Source organism: Marmota monax, unplaced genomic scaffold (genome assembly GCF_021218885.2).
Source record: "Marmota monax isolate L192 unplaced genomic scaffold, Marmota_monax_Labrador192_F-V1.1 WCK01_AAM20220418_F8-fsc00006, whole genome shotgun sequence".
Taxonomy (NCBI): Eukaryota; Metazoa; Chordata; class Mammalia; order Rodentia; family Sciuridae; genus Marmota; species Marmota monax.
The window spans coordinates 14656252-14674914 of NW_026693712.1; the positions used below are offsets into that span (position 1 = coordinate 14656252).

The 18663-nt window shown below is 39.1% G+C and overlaps 1 protein-coding gene across 1 annotated transcript in view; it reads right to left on the reverse strand.

The window, feature by feature from the left end:
- The window catches only part of Kctd16 (potassium channel tetramerization domain containing 16), a 268745-nt gene that overhangs the window by 121693 nt on the left and 128389 nt on the right, over nucleotides 1-18663 (reverse strand). The gene's annotated exons all lie outside the window — the stretch shown is intronic.

Sequence of the window (18663 nt, forward strand, 5' to 3'; positions counted from 1 at the left end):
TTTATTTTTAAATTGACAAGTAAAATTGTATGTATTTATCATGCACAACATGTTTCAATATATGTATACATTGTGTAATGACTAAATCAAGTTACTTAAAAGAAGTATTACCTCACATACTTACTATGTTGTGGTATAAACACTTAAAATCTACTATTAGCAAATTTCCACATGCACAATATAGTGTTATTGTACAATATAGTACAACAGATTTCTTTAAAGTATTTCCATCTTGCTAAATCTTATGTCCTTTGACCAATATTTCCCTGTCTCTGCATCTTTTTGGTAACTACCCTGTTCCTCTGTTTCTGGGTTCAAGTCCACATATAAGTGGGATAATGTGGTATCTGTCTCTCGGTGCCTGTCTTATTTCACTGAAAAAAAATGTCCTCCAGATTCATCCATGTTGTTGCAAATGCTACTAGTACCTTATTTCTTAAGCTTGCATGATATTCCACTGTGCATACCGCATTTTCTTTATTCACTCATCTGTTTATGGACATTTAGATTGATTCCATATCAACTATTTAAATAATGCTGAAATTAACACAGGAAAAGAGATGTCTCTTTGACATACTGATTTTGTATTCTTTGGCTATATACCTAATAGCATTGGTGGATCATACTGCAGTTCTGTTTTTAGTAACTTTTTTTTTTTTTTACAGTTCTGGTAATTGAACTCAGGACCTCGTGCATGCTAGGCAAGTTCTCTACTAGTGAGCTACATCCCCAGCCTGTTTTTAATTTCTTGAGGAACCTCCATACTGCTTTCCACAATGACTGTACTAATTTCCATGGTGTGCAAGTGTTCCCTTTTCTCCACATCCTTCTAGCACTTGCCTTCTTTCATCTTTTTGATTGTAGCTATTCTAATAGGCATGAGTTCATATCTCATTGTGGTTTCAATTTGCATTTTTCTGATGATTAGCGATGTTGTATGGTCCTGCTTTTAAAAGTTTGCTAGCTCCTTATTGCCTACAGAAATTAAAATCCATTAGCATAGTATAAACAAACTTTCACATTTAGTCTCACTCTTTTTTTCCAGAGGCATCACCCGCAGTGAAAAATCCACCCCCCCATTCTCCAAACACAATGTGTATTTTCAAATCTTCAGAACATTGTTCATATTACTCTCTATACCTAACATGCTCTTTTCCTGACCTCTCATTCTGGGGCTAATGAAATCTCATTGTTCTATGATTGAGTTCAATGTCAACTCCTTGGGAAAACTTTCTGGAGTAGAATTAAATGGTCCTCTTCTTTGTGCAAATGGCACATTAATCAAATCATAGTTATTTATACCACATTACACTGTTCTCAGCCTAACTACATAGTATCTCTATTCACCAGAGTGAACTCCCTGAAGACGGGATGCCATTGCTGACCCATCTCTGTGCAACATGATCAACATATGCTTACAAAATGAATAAAGAAAAGAGGGATGAAGAAAGAGGCAGAGAACAAAGACCAGCATTAAGAATATTCTCCATATAGTGTTTTGAATGGAAGTAATAGGTGCTCATGATCATAAGCATTTTCACATATTATTCACCAGACACACATATTCTATTTCAGCTTGTAACCATTTTTGAAAAATACTTTGCTTCAGTGGTGTCCAGATCTTAAAATGACATTAAAATGCAGGTGAGGATGTAGCTCAGTAGTAGACTGTTTACCCTGCATGTGTAAAGCCCCAGAATCGGTATCTGTAAAACAAATGCACACCCATATGGAGTTGTCTTGTTTCTTACAAATTATTTTTTCTTACATATCTGGATTTAGGGGTAGTTGAATTAATCAAGAAATCTTTATACATATTGCATAACACTCATAATTTTCTGATAAGAAAGCAAAATATCTGAGAGTCAAGTATTCAAATAGCCAACTATGATAGAGGGGACCAATAATAATGGCTGTCTATGTATATATCAGAGGAGTAAAGAGAAGAAGAAAGAAAACATCCCTGCAGGTTTACCTTTAAAACGAAATAACACAGTCTTATTAAGATACCAGTTGACTAATGCTGCCAGAAATATTTTGTTTTCTGAACATGCACATTCAGAATTCTGAGTACCAAGATTCCAGTAGCCCGAACATGAAAAGTTTATTATTCATGGTGAATCTTCATTTAATGTGGATTTACTACAATAAGAGGAACAGCATGGGATTAAAAACTCTAAATCTTACCAAAGAATTTGGAAAAAAAGTATTATATTCAGGTGTTTCATCCTTTAATACTGAAAATATTATGTATGTCCATGTCCTATGTCTTCATGCCAGAACAGACTTCCCAAGAATATAATATTCATTATTCCTCTTATAAGAATAACAACCAATCCTAGTGTTTAGAGTTCTAGATTCTTAGCTCTGGGAAGCAACTCAATTTTTGTGGTTTGAAACCTAAAACCAGGTATCTGAATTACTATGGTTTAGATATGGTTTAAAGATGTTCCCCAGTAATTCATTTGTTGGAAGCCCAATCCCCACTGTGGCAATGTTGGGAGGTGATTTAACTTTTAATAGGTAAAACTCAGTGGAAGGTAGTATTATGATTTGGATATGAGATGTCTCCCACAATGTTGGACATTGTAGAAATGTTTAGAGGCAAAATGATTAGATTATGAGAGCTGTAACCTAATCAGTGGATCGATCACTTGAGGAATTAATAATTCAAAAGGACTAGTGTACTGGTGGTAGATGTAGGCAGACAGGGTATGGCTAGAGGAAATAGGTCACTGGGGATATACCCCTAGGGATTATATTTTGTCCTTGACTCCTTGTGAATGTTCTTGTTCCCTCTTTGCATGCCCTCCTCTCTCCTGCTTCCTGGCTGCCACAAGGTGAACAGCTTTCCTCCGCCATACCCTTTCACCATGATGTTATGCCTTAACTCTGACCCAGGGCAATGGAGTCAGCCAACTATGAAATGAACTTCTGAACTATGAGCCCCAAACAAACTTTTCCTCCTCTAAGTTTTTCTTGTCAGATATTTTGGGCACAGTAATGAAAAGCTGACAAACACAGATAGTTAGGTCATGAGAGGTCTGCCCTGGAAGAAATTAATATAGTTCTCATGAAAACCCATTTCCTGTGAATTGTATATACATATAACAAGAGCACTCCTGTCCCTGAGTCCCACTTGATTCCTATCTCACAATGGGTTTGCTCTCTCTTGCACTCACATCCACTATGATGCCATTCACTGTGTTATGATGTAGGTAGAGGGAAATTTCCAGAGGCCAGAGGGGTCTACCCAAGCTAATACTTTCAGCTTCCACAACTCTGAACTAAATAAACCTTTTCTTAGACATCACCTAGCCTCAGACATTTTATTATACCAGCAGAAAATGGACTAATATAGGAATAGTAGAATAAGGATTGATGAAGCATTATACCCTAAAGAAAATCTTCACCCAGGTTTTGTTTGAGGACTGTGTTTAAAAAACTGAAGTACCAATAGGGATCATGACATACATCTTTGAATTATTCTGGCTATAAAACAAAAGGTCTGCATAAGTCCTATTGCCAAACTGGAGAGTCAAACTCTGTCCTAAGTTATTCAAGTTCAAAATTTTTAAAATAGACTTCATAGTAAAATATTCTGAAACTGGCATCCTGCTGCCTGTTTGAAGTATGTGTTGAGTTGCATCAATGTGATGAAATTGTACTGCCCTAGAGGAAATGTTTGGAAGCTTTGTGACTGTGAGATTGAAGAAAGTCAACATACTACTCAGGCAAAACAGAGATCGATCTGGAATCCAGAAGTGGAATTTCAAAAGTCCATGGTCAAAGAGCTCAGGACCTCAGTTTTACATAGTACACTGTGATGGAGAGGCTACATGGGAGCATCAGGTCAGGTGATAGGACTCCAGTGCAGGGCAGTAGCAGATGGGTGGGAAATCATCAGCTCTCAACATGGCAGGCATCATAGTGGGAATTACAGTGACAAGCACAGACTGGCCCCTCTCTCATCTGGACTTAGTTCTGGGTTAGTTATAAATGAAGAGATCCACAAAATTATATCACTTGGATATTCCTGCCAATCTTAGGAAGTGAGAGCTCAAGTTGGATTTGATTCGAGAAAGAGAAAAAGAAAAGTTTGTCATATTCTTGCACTATATAGCAAGCTACAGCTTTTTAATGAATAAGATTCATAGTGACCATTTGTTAATCACTTGTGTATTTCTTTACATTAATCCATTTAGTGTTGAACAATCTTATCTGTCAAATTCTATTACTGTTTCTACAAAAGAGGAAACTGAGGCATGGAGAGGTTAAGTTTGCCTAAGTCACACACCAGGCCAAGAGGTAGAGCTAGATTTCAAATGCAGGTAGTTAAAAAAGAGGCAGAATATGTGAGCTATATACTACATCACCTCTCAGGCTTAAATGACAGTCCTTTTCTCACAGGACTGTCTTGAGTTTCAATATTTATGAAAGAATTAGGAGAGGTGTATAAAAACTGTTCATTAGTTTTATACTCAAGATGTACAAACAGGATTACAGTGTAAGCTCCTGTATCCCATATGGACATGATCATTCCTTCAACCTTCCTGTGAACCAGAGGCTCCTGATGAATAGAAGACTGAGCAGTCACAGCCCAGCTTTGTTCCAGCCCAGAGGTTCCTGATGAAGAGAAGAGTGAGCAGTCACAGCCCAATCCTCTCCCCCAGAATGTCTACCACTGCCTGCACCTGGGCTGGTCTCTTGTCTAACCTTCAGATGCTGTATTAAAGTAGAAGACAGTGGGTGCTGGTAGGTATTAATCAGGATTGATGGAGGAAAGGCCTGTCTTCTCAGAATAGGACTGTGAACTAGAATAAGCAAACAAATGCAAATCACTATTTCTAAAGCTCAAGAGATCTAGAAAAGATGCATTTTGAGAATTCATAGTAGTCTATAAGAGAATTTTCAAATTTAGTGTTTTAATTTCAGTTTAAAATGTTAACAATAAATAAAGCATGTTCTAAATTATTCAGAATATCATCTCTCTGTTACCATGACTAGGACTGACTACAATGATGGGCATGTGAATGAATATGGAGAAAGCACCTTCTCAAGAGAAGAGACAATTTGTTCAAATTCAACTATTCATTACTGATTTACGGAGAAACAATTTACTTTAATACTAATTTCTTATTGTACATATTTGTTATAATCTCTTACATTTCTCAGGAGATTCTGATTATTGTTTGAGATGTTCTACATAAACATTCATACTGTTTGTGAGGAGAAAAAAGAGAGAGAGACCATTTGGATTCCTCCAGCTCTCAAATTTGAGAATTCACTGGCTGAACAGTACAATTAGGCTGAAATTGAGGGTTGGTCAGGGTATTTGGGTCAGATAAGGGTCAGACAGGGTATTCGGGAAAAGCACTGGATTCCACATCAGATATCCTGGCTATGCCATTTACCACCTAAGTGATTTGGACCAAGGCATTGCCTCTCCTGAGTGCAAATAACGATAATGGTACTGATAAATGATTATGATTTTAATAATACCAGCCACATCTCAAATACCAAATGTCCAATTTTTCCTATCTGTGAAAATACATTTTGTTGCTACAGAAAAATAACACTAGAAAACAGAGATGTGCATTCTGTGAGATGCTGTAGGGAGAAGTCAGTGTCCTGGAGAGGACACAGGTTGGGTGGGGAGGTAGAATGAGAAAGTTAATAGGCATTGGACTGCAGATAAAGAGTCCAATGAAAGGAATCAAGTTCTCTCTCCAGAGAAATCAGAAAAGATTTAGATGCAGCAAATGTCTCCTCTGCTGCCTGTGGATACTTGGAGTGTGAGAAGATAAAAGAAGGCACATGGAACTGCCAGGATGTGATTGGGGTCAGCTTTGTGCACCAGCTGCTGTACAGAGTAAAGATGGCAGCTCAGCTGGTGCAGATCCGAGTGGGGCCTTCCTAGTCACTCACAGCCTGGCTAGAACTAGTCCTTGCAGAAGAGAGGATTTGTCATGCGAAAGTAGGCATCTCTAGCCCTGGTGTGTACCTGGAAAGAGATAAGTATATGGGCCAGTCATTGCACTCCTGAGACACCTCAGGCATGGCCTTGACACTTGCTGTTCCCACTGCCTGCAGTCCTCTCCTTTCAACCCCTCACAGGTCTGTCTCCACCTCATCCAGTATCCATCCTAATACCTGCCAAGTGAAGCCAGTCTCTGACAGTGCCCACACCACATCACCTGCTTATTTCCTCTATAGCACTCACCTCAGTTTGGATATATCCTGTTTTTGTACTGACTTGTTTAAAATCAGTCTCTCCCACCAGTACAGGGCTTTCCATTTTGGTAGTCACTATTCCCAAATAGGTATTTAAATTTAAAATTAAATAATTCTAAAACGTCATCTTCTCTGTTGCACTATCTATATCTCAAAGGCTCAATAGTCACATGTGGTTAGTGGCTACTCTATTGCAGACAGCAAATCACTTCCTAATCCAATAACACTAAACAATGTCCATCATCACAGAAATGTCTACTGGACTACGCTGATAGAGATATAAGTTCCATAAGAGCAGCTTCCTTGCCTATCTTTTCACTGTTGAATTCTCATTACCCAAGACACTGCCTGGCCTAGATAGGTGCTCAGTAAATAATTTTTGAATCAATTAATAGATTGCAAAAGAACAAACCAAGGTTTTGCATCCTTCCTGAGCAAGAATAAAGATACATCATGTGGTTAAGGACAATGGACTTATAAATGGAAATCATCCAGGAATTTTCAAGATTTAATCTGTATGCAGCCTATATAATTAATGTTTAACATGTGCATTATAATGCATTTCTTGCTAATTAAGTTTCTTAACATAACTTTGTGGCCAGTTCCATATTTAAGATATTCCCAGAAGATCACTGAAAGAACAGGGAAGGCAACAATTACTGCTAAAAAATTTCCCTGTAATGACTTACATAAAAGACTTCATGAAACTCATTCACCAAATCCCATTATTACAAAAATGTGCGCTATTAATGGGTGACAAAGAATGAAAGAATAACATTTATATTTCCTGTGGGGCTAGGAATACTCAGCTTATTCATTTAATAAATATATGAGCATCTGCCACAGGAAACAGGGAGTACTCTGGTCCTTAAAATCTACCCTGTGTATCTTGCTGTGGTTGAGAAATAAAGAGTTCAGAGTGGCTGAAGTCTCCTCTCATAATGCATTGAATCAACCAGTTAGAAGTAGGTGAACATACGCAAGCTGTTTCTGCTTTTTGAAATTGAAAATCAACTATGTATTCTTTTGAAAGTACCCCCACACATACACACACTTTTTTTTGCAATGAAATGAATTCCTTCTGCCTAGAACAGAGCCCTGTTCATTGAAGATGTTCAGATCTGTGTTGAGAAAAATAGGTCTTTCACTCTTAGATCACATTACTATTGGAATGGGTCTGTGGGATGGGGCTAAGGATAGGCCTAGAGAGAAGCACCTTTTTAGTGTTCATCACCCAGTCTCTATCAGAACTACTCCTGGTGCATGGTCTGATTTGGAAAATACTATCTCCACAGTGAGCAAGGAAAGATAGTATCATTTTAGCCCCCTTTCACCCCAGCCAGGAGAGAAAAAGGATCTTTCCTGATCTTGTCAGTAGTTCACCAAAGCCATATGACCATGTTGTTAGAGAAATTTGATATCTTAAGCAAGTCAGGTTACTGTAACAAAATATTGTAGACTAGGTAGCTTAAGCAATAAAAACTTTTCTCTCTGGCTGGGGTTTTGGCTCAGTGGTAGAGTGCTCGCCTGGCATGCATGAGGCACTGGGTTCTATCCTCAGCACCACATAAATGTAAAATAAAGATATTGTATCCATCTACAACTAAAAAAATAAATATTAAAAAAGTTGCAACATTAAAAATAACTTATCTCTTATAAGTTCTGAAAGATGGGAAATCCAAGATCCAAGTGGCACCAGATTCAGTTCTTAGTGAGGGCTCGCTCTCTTTCTCTGGCTTGCAGATGGTTACCTTCTCCCTGCCCCTTCACAGAGTGGAGAGAGAAGGTCTGGTGTCTTTTCTTATAAGGACATTAGTTCCACCATGGGGCTCCTCCCCCAAGGCCTTGTCTCTAATGCCATCACATTGGGGCTTATGACCTCAATTTCAACATATTAATTGTTGGGAAAGGCACAAATATCCAGTCCAAAACTCTTGGACACATACACACACTGTGCTTAATAACCACAACTGCCTAATCCAACTCCCAAGGTTCTCCACAAGCTCATTTTGTCCAACTCTACCTTGCAGATCTCAATTTGTAATCATAATCAAAGAATCATACCTGTCCTTACCGCAAGATGTCTTGTCACTGGAAGGAATGGAATGGGTGAGAATTACCTAAATTCCTTTCTCCCTTTATGTAATTATTGGTGTTGAGCTTCTTGCTCATAGTAGGTTCTGTCTAGTATTTTTACAAAGGCCACAGTGATGAACACTATATTACTAACCACTGAGTGAGGGATAAGTGTTGAGCAGCAGTCTGCAGGAGATGTGTATTGCATTTGACAATGGATCAGAAGCATGTTTTAATTACATTTATTTGTTGTGTGTGTGTGTGTGTGTGTGCGCGTGCATTTTATTGTATCTCTAGCTCCCAACATTGTTTGATTGGGGGGGAGGTGATATTCATAGGGCAAATACTTATGGAAGGAAGGAAGAAAAAGATCATAGAAGGGTGATAGGGAAGGAGAGGAAGAAAAGCAAGAAAGAATGTTCCTACCTCTGGGGCTTCAGTAAAATATCCTGAATTTATTCAGTTCCTTGATAGGACTGGACCACATCTAACAAGATCAGGTATTTTCTGAGTACTTTTCCAAGGCTGTGGCATTACGGGAAATTTAAAACAAAAAGAGAAAACTCAGCACTGCTGAGTGCTTAGTACACTGTACAAATTCCACAAATGTTGAGAGATTGAGTGCATAAGTGATGCTTAGAAAATCAGTACAAAGAATGCAGGGATAAAGGGAATACAACACACTTAGGGGAAGTAGGAGAGAAAAGACAGCAATTGAACAATGATTGCACAAGGAGGTTGTACAAAGATTCTGTTAGACTGTGGTTTTGGAGACAGGCAGTCCCAGGTTTAAATCCAGCCTCAGTACCTTCTAGTTGTGCATCCACTCCAAATTTTAGTTCCATCATTTTTAAAATGAGAATAAATGTGTCAACTTGCTTTTGGAGTGACTGAGAGCATCAAATGAGGTAATGTACATAATGCACTAGGCAGAGTACCTAGTACAAAGTTCCTGATAAATGGTAGATGGTGATGCTGATCAAATATGATGCTTTTCTAGGCAACACAGATGTCTCATGCATGTGTCAAAGCATTTCCCTGGAACAATTCTTGCCTCAAGCCCCAGGGGATGAATATATAGAGATAATCTCTCTTCAATGCTTCAGAGAGCACAGTGTTAGCATCTTTCTTGTTAATTACCACCAAATTGTTGTATACAGTCTAAGTGCCTCTGCTCTGTTTGAAAGACCCTAATAAAAGCAAGAGGAATCAGAACTAGCTCAATGCATCTCAGAGAGCAACCCTTTGGTGTTCCACCATCAGAACTCAAGCCTGACCTTTTAGTTCATTTTCCATCACTCCTGTACCTCAGCAATCCACTTCACTCATTTAAAGTGGTATCATATTTAATCAGCAGTATCATTGACCATTTATCAAGCACTTATTTGGTATAGGTTCTCTGCCTAGTACATTATGTACATTACCTCATTTAATTCCCTTGATAACCAGCCTCCAGAGCAAGTGACACATTTATCCTACATGGTTCATGCCATGCAATCCGAGTTGAAGTTCTCTCTAACTCTAAAATCTATCACTTAGAGATCAGTTCAAACTTACCTGTTCTCTGAACCCATTGGATTTTTTTCTCTCCTCAGGCAGTAACTAAAATCCCACTCATCCAAAAAAGAATATCTCATGCATATTTATCAATACTATTATAACTTATTGGATGTGTGATGTTCCATTCACCTTACATATATATTTCAACTCATTTAATTCTCCAAGCAACCCTACAAGGACTGGAGGCAGAATTTGAACCTTAACCAAACCATTTTCCATGCTCTATGCCAATATTCCTTGCTATTACTTAGTATGTATGTTTATTTCTTATCCCCTGAATTCAGTGCCCTGAGAGGAATAATATTTGGGGACTTTTCTCCATGGACATGATAATTTATCTTAGTAACTTAATATATGAGTGTTTTTTTAAATGGTGTATATTGACTACACAGCATAGTGAATTGCACTGTAGCATATTCACATGCACACAACATAAATTGACCAATTTCACTCCCTATTGCCTCTCTTTCCCCTTCCCAATTTCATGATGCCCTTTTCTTGCCCTCTTCTAGCTTCCACATGGAAGACAACATGTGACACTCATCTTTCTGGGTCTGACTTATTTTGTTTAACTTGATGATTTCTAGTTCTATCCATTTTCCTATAAATTACATAATTCCATTACTCTTTATGGCTATTACTCCATTGTGGACATAGACTATAATTTCTTTATCCACTCACCTCTTATTAAGATTCTCCACTGATTTTATAACATAATAACTATTATGCATTGTGCCACAATAAGTGTGGGTATGCAGGTATTAATATAGAAGATTCTTGACCAATATTCCTTGAAACATCAGGAAGGGCTATAACCAGCAGGGCTAGGACAGGGAAGAATTAGGAAGATGGCCCAATCTTCCTTCTTTATTTCTTCTCAGGCCTTATGTCTCTCTAATATTCACATTCCCTAAAATAATTACTATATTTCTATAGTTATAGCTTTTTAGGATAGCATAGTTCTAAGTCCTCTACTTGTACTAATCATTTTAATACTCACGAATGTCCTTTAGACTGGGTGTTTTATTGTCCCCCATTTCATTCAAAGCACATAATAGGTGACCAGGATCTATACCCAGTCAAGCTCTACAGCTCCTATTCTCTCTCACTACTCTGCCCCAGTTATGCACAGGTAGGTCAGAGATAGTCTCTCTCTCTCTCTCTCTCTCTCTCTCTCTCTCTCTCTCTCTCTCTCTCTCTCAGCTGTACACAAGCAGGTCAGAGCTGCTCTAAGAAGCTGACAGTTGAGCAAAACACTGAATAACAGTGAGAAGGAGCAGGTCTTACTAAGAGTTGGAGAAAAACAGTTTGAGACACAAGCAATTACTGTCTACATGTCTAACATTGCACTCAAGGCATACAAGTGAATAATATCTGCACCATTTAAAGTATTCATTAAGTTTTGTGAGAAAAACTAACAGACACCCAATATATAAAGATATAGGTAAACCATGTACAAAATAGAAAATACAAACACCAAGTGTGTGCTTGGGAAAATGTTCATTCTTCCTACTAATCATGGAATTTCAAATTAAGGCTATTTGTAATACCATTGTATGGCCAATGTATTAGAACAACAAAAAACAATAAGCCCTTAATATCATAGGAAACTAGTGGGAAAATCCAGGTAAAATTGGTACATACACATTCTTGTGATGACTTCCCTGTCGTTTTGTGACTACAAAGGGCATGTGTGAGTGTAGGGGTGCATGTGGGGATGATATGTGCCTCCTACAATGAGTGCAGCAGGTTTCAAAAGCAAGGAGAGTGAACATATGGGTGACAGTGGATTCATCACATGTGAAAAGGCACTTTCTTTCTTAGAACTACTCTGATAGAACAGTTCGTCTCTTTCATCATCAAGAAATCATAGAAACAGGCTTTTCAAGTGCCCACTGTTAAAACCTGGCAACATCTTTAATTTAAAAAGGTGAGAAATAACCAGGGATTTAAAATAATGTCTTGGATGTAACCAGAGCACAGCAGTGATGGCCTCAGGCCATCCATCGTGCCTGGGACCAGGAACAAAGTGGTTTCTGCAGCATTTTCAGGCTAATAAAAGCAAAAGACACAAGAGGGAGTCCACAGTGGCAGCCTGTTTACTAATTCACAGCATGCACATGCAGATGCTCCTCTTGGCTTCCGAGTTGTCTCCTTCTTGTACTACCCGTTCCAGTCCTGGAGCAGCAGACTTCTGCACAACTGTGGATCGGAGCTCAGGCTTGCACATGCCGTCATGCTGTGCTCATTACCCTCCCTGCTGTTATAGGCACCAGGGTCAGGACAGCACATGTGCCACTGGGGCAATGGCCCAGCTCTTCCAGGATCAGCAAAGAGGAAGAAAAACAGAATTGCCCAGAAATAGATTCCACAGTAGCACCTTTGACAAGGGCCGATACACAAGTCAACCTGTCTGCCTGGGTTCTGTCAGCGTGAGGATGCCCTGTGGTCTCACAGCAAGGTCCTTGCAGCTAGGTAGATGGCACTGGACATATGCTGCCACCACTATGCCTCCTGATATCGTTCCTATTAAAATCATGGGCTTACCCTGACCAATAGTGAACTCAAACATTTTACCATTATACCATTTACTTACTGATGGATTTTCAGGATCTTAACATTGACAGCTCACATTTTGCGAGCTACATCTCCATTTTCTCTGCATGATCCTATTTGATCTGGTCCCTGTTTGCCTCTTGATACTCTTCTCATCATGCCTTCACTCCTCCAACTCCATCTTGCACCTGCCATGGCCTCCTCATCTCTTAACACTTGGCATTCACTAAACACTCTCCTATTTTTTTCCGTATATTTGTTAGTTTTTCTTCCTGAGGAGTCCCTCTTCAATCTTCATGACTCCTTTGTATTTCTAGAATTAGTTCCTGTCTCCAACCCCTGAATCTGAATAAAGTCAGCTTTATTAGAGCCCTGTGTCATGCTGCATCATTGGTGTGTGTGTGTGTGTGTGTGTGTGTGTGCCCGCGCGCGCGCATACATTTCACTAGAATCTGAGCTCCTTTAGAGCAAAGCAAGGACTACCTTACTCATTTCTCTACCAGCTGAAACATTCTCATAGTAGACTCCCAATATGTGATTGTTGAGCCAAGAAATAAAAGTCATTTTCATGTACATAGTCATTCAGTCTCCTCTCAATCCCACCTACCCCCTGCCCTGCATCCATCCTGGCTGTACATTATTTACTTTGTTTTTTGTGTGGCCCACACTATTGTTAAGTCTTCTTTCTCTATCTTATTCTTACCCTCACTTTTAGCAAAGTGCTGCACATAGCAGGTGCTTAATGATGATTAGTGATGGTCACATGTGTTCTATTTGATGTAACCTGCTATGCCATGGCAATTATTTGTGAAGGTGAATCCTCTGCAAAATGCAGAAGGCACAGTGGCAAAGGACAGCCATCATATACAGCAGAAGAAGGGCAGTCAAGAAAACTGGCTCTTGAAGATTCTTTACTTTTTAAATTTGCTCTTTTTAAATTTGCTCTTTTTAGATATACATGACAGTAGAGTACATTTTCCCATATTATACATACATGGAGTATAACTTATTCTAATTAGGATGGTGGTACCACCATCCAGCTAACTGCCAGATGCTTCTCATTGATTCCTTTTAGTACCATGTGAAATTGGTTAAGTTAGTTGTCCTTTCTAGAACCCAGGTTCTATAAACCAGACATAATGTTAGCTTCCATATCATTGCCATGAAGACTAAGTAAAATTATGGAAGTAAAGTGCTCAACACAGTGCCTGGCGCAAAGTACACAAAGGACAGTCATCCCTACCACGAGGGTGACTTCTTGCCATAATATTGAAATAATAACATGTTTTTAATTGGTCTAGAATTTTATACTTTTATATTAGTGCCACCAAATGGGATTTGCCTTATTTAATCATAAAGTCTACAAGATAGGTTTTCAGTATGAGTTTTCATGAAAAGAAGCAGAAGTCAAGTCATTTTTCAAGGTCACCCAGTTTGAGCCCTGAAGCCAAGTACTGAGATGTCTGTTCCACCAGAATACTACCCTGTATGTGGTCCACGAGATGGACTTGAGGAAGTGCCAATGTGATTTCATCACTTCTGCTCTGAATGAGGAATTGTGAATTCAGCTCAGTGTTGATGAACCCTTTATAACCACGTTTCAAAGAGCAGTGGGTTGCTGTATAAATGGGTTCTCTCCAACCCTTAAGGGATTTCTCATATTCTGGTTTCAAGGTGAATTACACATTTAAATAAACTGATAAAAAAAATATACAGCACGGTGTCCTTTCAGCCAAGGATACATTGTTGAGTAAAGATAACACAAAATTCTACATTCCCTATATTTTGCAGGGTGAGGTCCACATGCAAGAGGAGGGAACATTTTAGACTCAGGTGTGGTAGACTGACATCATCAATGGACTCAATTCTTCACCTATTCTAGACTCAGCCATGCGACCTGCTTTGGCCACTGAGACATTAGCAGATATGATATAAGCAGAGGCATGAAAATCACTTATACATTGAGATATGCTTTCACATGTCTTCTCTGCTTTTGTCATAAACATGCCCAGATTACAGTGCTGGAGAATGAGACACATGAAGCAGAACTGAGCTGCCTCCATTTTTCCATGCTGACAGTTTTAGACCAGCCAGCATCTGATTGGCCTCTGAACACACAGAGCTCCTCATAGTGGGAGCACAGGCAGGATGCACACAGCCGCTGGGTGCACCTGCAGCAGCCCACAGACACCTAAGCCCAGTGAGCCCAGCCAGCACCAGAATAACCACCACACTGGCTAGCATTCTTGAACTAAAAAAGGCTTGTTGTCCTGAGCCACTGAGCTTTGGGGTGGTTTCTTCAGTAGCACTGTTGTGGCAATACATAATAATTGATACTCCAGGAGCCAAGTGGCAAGAACAGACAAACGCCACATTAAAGGAGCAAAGGCACATTACTTTTCAACAGCATGTGGTTGGAGAACTCCATGTGATGCTCTCTCTGCACAATTGCTCAGGGCTTCTAATTCTATAGATTAAAGAAATATCCTTAGATTAAGTATATCACTTCAGAGATTCTAAAGTACACAAAGCAATTCCTTTTCTGAAACGTTGTTTGGGGGCAAAAGGGCAAATAGCATGACAATATATTTACTGATGGGTTTTACAACAGCCTGATCAAATGGAGATGGGGCTAATCCTTTGGGGGATGCTGAAGGTTAGTGTTTTCAGTGTCTTCCCCTTCCCTCATTGGGCAGATTAGTTTGTCTAAAGAAGAATCCTCCAGTTTCTTGCTCTGCTATCAATAACTCTGGGAGATAAGTAGCAGACAAAAGTTGAGGGTTTTGTGAGTCACTGTGTAGATTTTTAACTTAATCCTGCTATTTTCAGTATTAGCATCTCAATTGCCCTCTGCTGAGCTGTTTTCTTAAACCCAGAGCTTTCCAGGGTTGATTAATCTGAAGAAAATCCTCCTTGCTCCCACCAGGTGGGGAAGTGAATTTCTTGGTTACACAGGGTGCCTCTGGTTCCAGCCCTTTCCTTTCCAGGTTTCCCCATGACCTGGAATCTCCAGGCCCCCTGAGCTGGCCATAGACTTAATCTCTTTGGCGTCTCTTCTCTACTCAATTAATTATCACTTGTGCATCCAATTTCTGATTTCCAAAATGTTGACATTTCTCATCTGATAACACTTTATGGGCCATTCTCTTCATCTTTGTAGTTATGACATTTTATTCTTCTTTTGTTTTAGGGATCCATAACAGGGATGGGGGAGGGGAAGAAATCCTGTGTGTTTAATCTGCTCTCTTTTATCCAAAGGCCTCCTTCTTTATGTTTTAGCTTCCTTTAACATTCCCAGCATGTTCCTATAATCTTAGAGATCCAAAGGTCACAAACTCTAAGTGAAGGAATTATTTTTAAGCTCCAAACGGCATAAAGGAGTTTGTCAAGTAAAACTTGAGGAGTACGAAAATTCCAGTTTGAACATAAGAGTATAACTCAATTACACCAAGGTATTTTCTGAATAATTATACTCAGTGCATTCCTCTTCTTTCTTCCAGTAAACTCTGGGACTTCTTTAGAGAGACAGTACTCCCAGGATATTGTTGGGTTTTCTCAGGCTCTTGATGATATGACATCAATATTGTTGAGTGATAGCAGTATTGTACCTTCAATGAAAAGACCTCAAAGCCTCCAAATCTGTAGGAAAATGGACAGACTCCCTGTCCCCCACCCACAGCGATGCTTCACATCTAGCATAATAATTGTTTGACAATTGACAACTGTCTTCTTGCTCCTAGGTAATTATTATGTTACTCCCTGCTTCTTAACCAATACTGTTTGTTTCCAGTGTGGATCAGATGACAATCTGAAGGCCTTTTGAATATTTAAGTAGCAACTGTCACAGTGTGGAAAGCCAATAAAACCTAAGAACAATACTTTGAAATTCGTAAGCTTAGGGTACTTCTATGCCTACTGGGTTACTGAAACCACCAGTCCAGTGATGGTGCGGTGTTCTGAGGTCTGATTACCACAAAAGTTAGAGGAACTCTTTCGAGCTTAAAAGCAAAAGGCAGGAACATGCCAACTCTATAATCCCAGGTGCACACTACTGGTACACTACCATGAACTCTATGAGAACTCAATAAGCTGCTGGTATCCAATGAACACTTTCTGCACATCCCAGAGCAGAAATTTTCAAATATGCTTCATGCTTTTGCCCAGATTTTCTTTTCTTCTGAGAATGACTTTTTTCCTTCTTTGACAAGAAAAATTCTAGGGCTATTTTAAGAACCAAGTTTAATTTCATCCAAGGCGTCATTTCTTATTGCCTTCAGTTTGGGCTCTTATAATACTCCATTTGTTCTTTTGTTATTAAACTTCCCTATTATATTGCCAAGGTATTTGTTTCTGTGTCTGTCTACCCCACGCCATGAGCCAGGGAGTAAAGCATGGGAAGAAGAATTACAGAGAGGCCCAAAAGTGTGGTCTTTGGGAATCACACCAGATCTTGAATGCAATTCAGGTCCGCCATGTACCAGCTTAACCTTGGAACTCAGCTTCAACTACCTTGTCTGGAAAATGCAGATAGTAAGAGAACCTACATCATCAAAAGGGGCTGTTGAGAATAAGTGCTTTATAATGTGTCTGAAGTGATTATCATAAATTAGCATCAGTTATATTGTTTAATTATTTCACTATGACTCTTAAAAGCCGTGGCTATGTGTTATTCATCCTCTATAGTACTGTGCCTGGTACATAGAAAACACTGGCAAATTTCAAGTGAATAAGGTAAAGGAATGGATGAGTAGTACTATAAGAGTCAAATCATTTGTATAATCCCAATAAATAAAGCCATAGATGACTGATTTTAAGTAACTGAACCATCCATGTGGATTTTCCATATTATTTCAATAGGCTGAATAACCAAAAATAGAGACTTTACTTTGTGTTTCCAAAGATTAGTTTTATCCTATAGACTTGGTGGATTTAGAGCTGAAGTATGTGTGGCTTTCCTGTTCGTTTCTGAAGTTACAAAATATCACACACACGTAAGAGACAAGAAATCCATCTACGAGAATACCAACCTCGTAGGACTCAATGCCTCTGAACTTCAATATACCCTCATGTCTCAAACGGAATGAGTACAAATCACACCTGCCACATGTTCTTTCTAAGGTGGGTGGATAGAACATATGAAATATGTAGAAGTATTTTGCAAACTTGTAAGACCTATGCAAATACTCATGTCTGTGTGTTTGTTTGTTTGATTGATTGTTTATTTGTAGAAGCTTATTTCTTGGCACCTCCTGAAAATTCCTATCCAACTTCATTAATATCCACATTCCTTCAAATATATTTAACAGATTGATTCAAGGCCACCAACAAAATCTGTTGCTGTTTTGGTACAAAATAGAGCTTTGTGATTTCCTGTAGTAAAACCCAAGAGGGCCAATAAAATGTTTTCATTGATTGCAGTGTCAGTTTTAGATGCTGAGATGGCTCTGAACAAGGGCCATCTTTTAGCACTCTGCTGTGGATTTACTTTTTTTATGGTCCTGGGATCTAGTGGGTAAATAAGGCTTCTGCATTAACACTAACCTGAAGAGACAAACCTCTCAGGAGGACCATCTCATCTTTATGCTTTTCCAACCTTGGGGCCATAAATCCTATCAGCCTTAGAGAAGAAGCATCCTAAAGATTACAGGGGCACTGAGGTGCTCTTTGAGTGAACCTAGGTAATAAAAATTAAAATTCAAAGTCACTGAGTAATCTAGGACATGCATTACACCTGCACTGGTCCAGTCAGGGTTGATCAGCCAAACAGGCATCAGGCCAGTGAGCAGGAAAAAGTAAATACTTAGAGATTCACCTTGCCTTTCCCAGGGGAGTCAGCATCGTAGCATGCAAATAATATTTCAAATAAATATGCCTTGAAAAGCACTGGAGGTCTTTAAAGAGAAGTACTCTGAGTTTCCAGGCTGGAGTACAGATGGGTGGCATATTTACAGTTCATTTGCTAAAAAATAGGGTACAGATTAAAAATCACTATGGCAGCCCATATGAAATAAGTATGATAGGCCTTAATCAATCAGATGACAAGAAACCAAGTGCTGATTATATAACAAGTGCTACAGCAAAGAATTTTTCAGCAACAAGACTCAGGAAGATGAGGATTCTTTTCACAATGGAAGAGGGTAGTATGGTCCGATTCCAGAAAGCAGGTCAGTGAAACCCACATAGGTCTCTAGCTGTCAGGAGCCATTGGAAGTAGGTGGGAGCAGGACACACACCCTT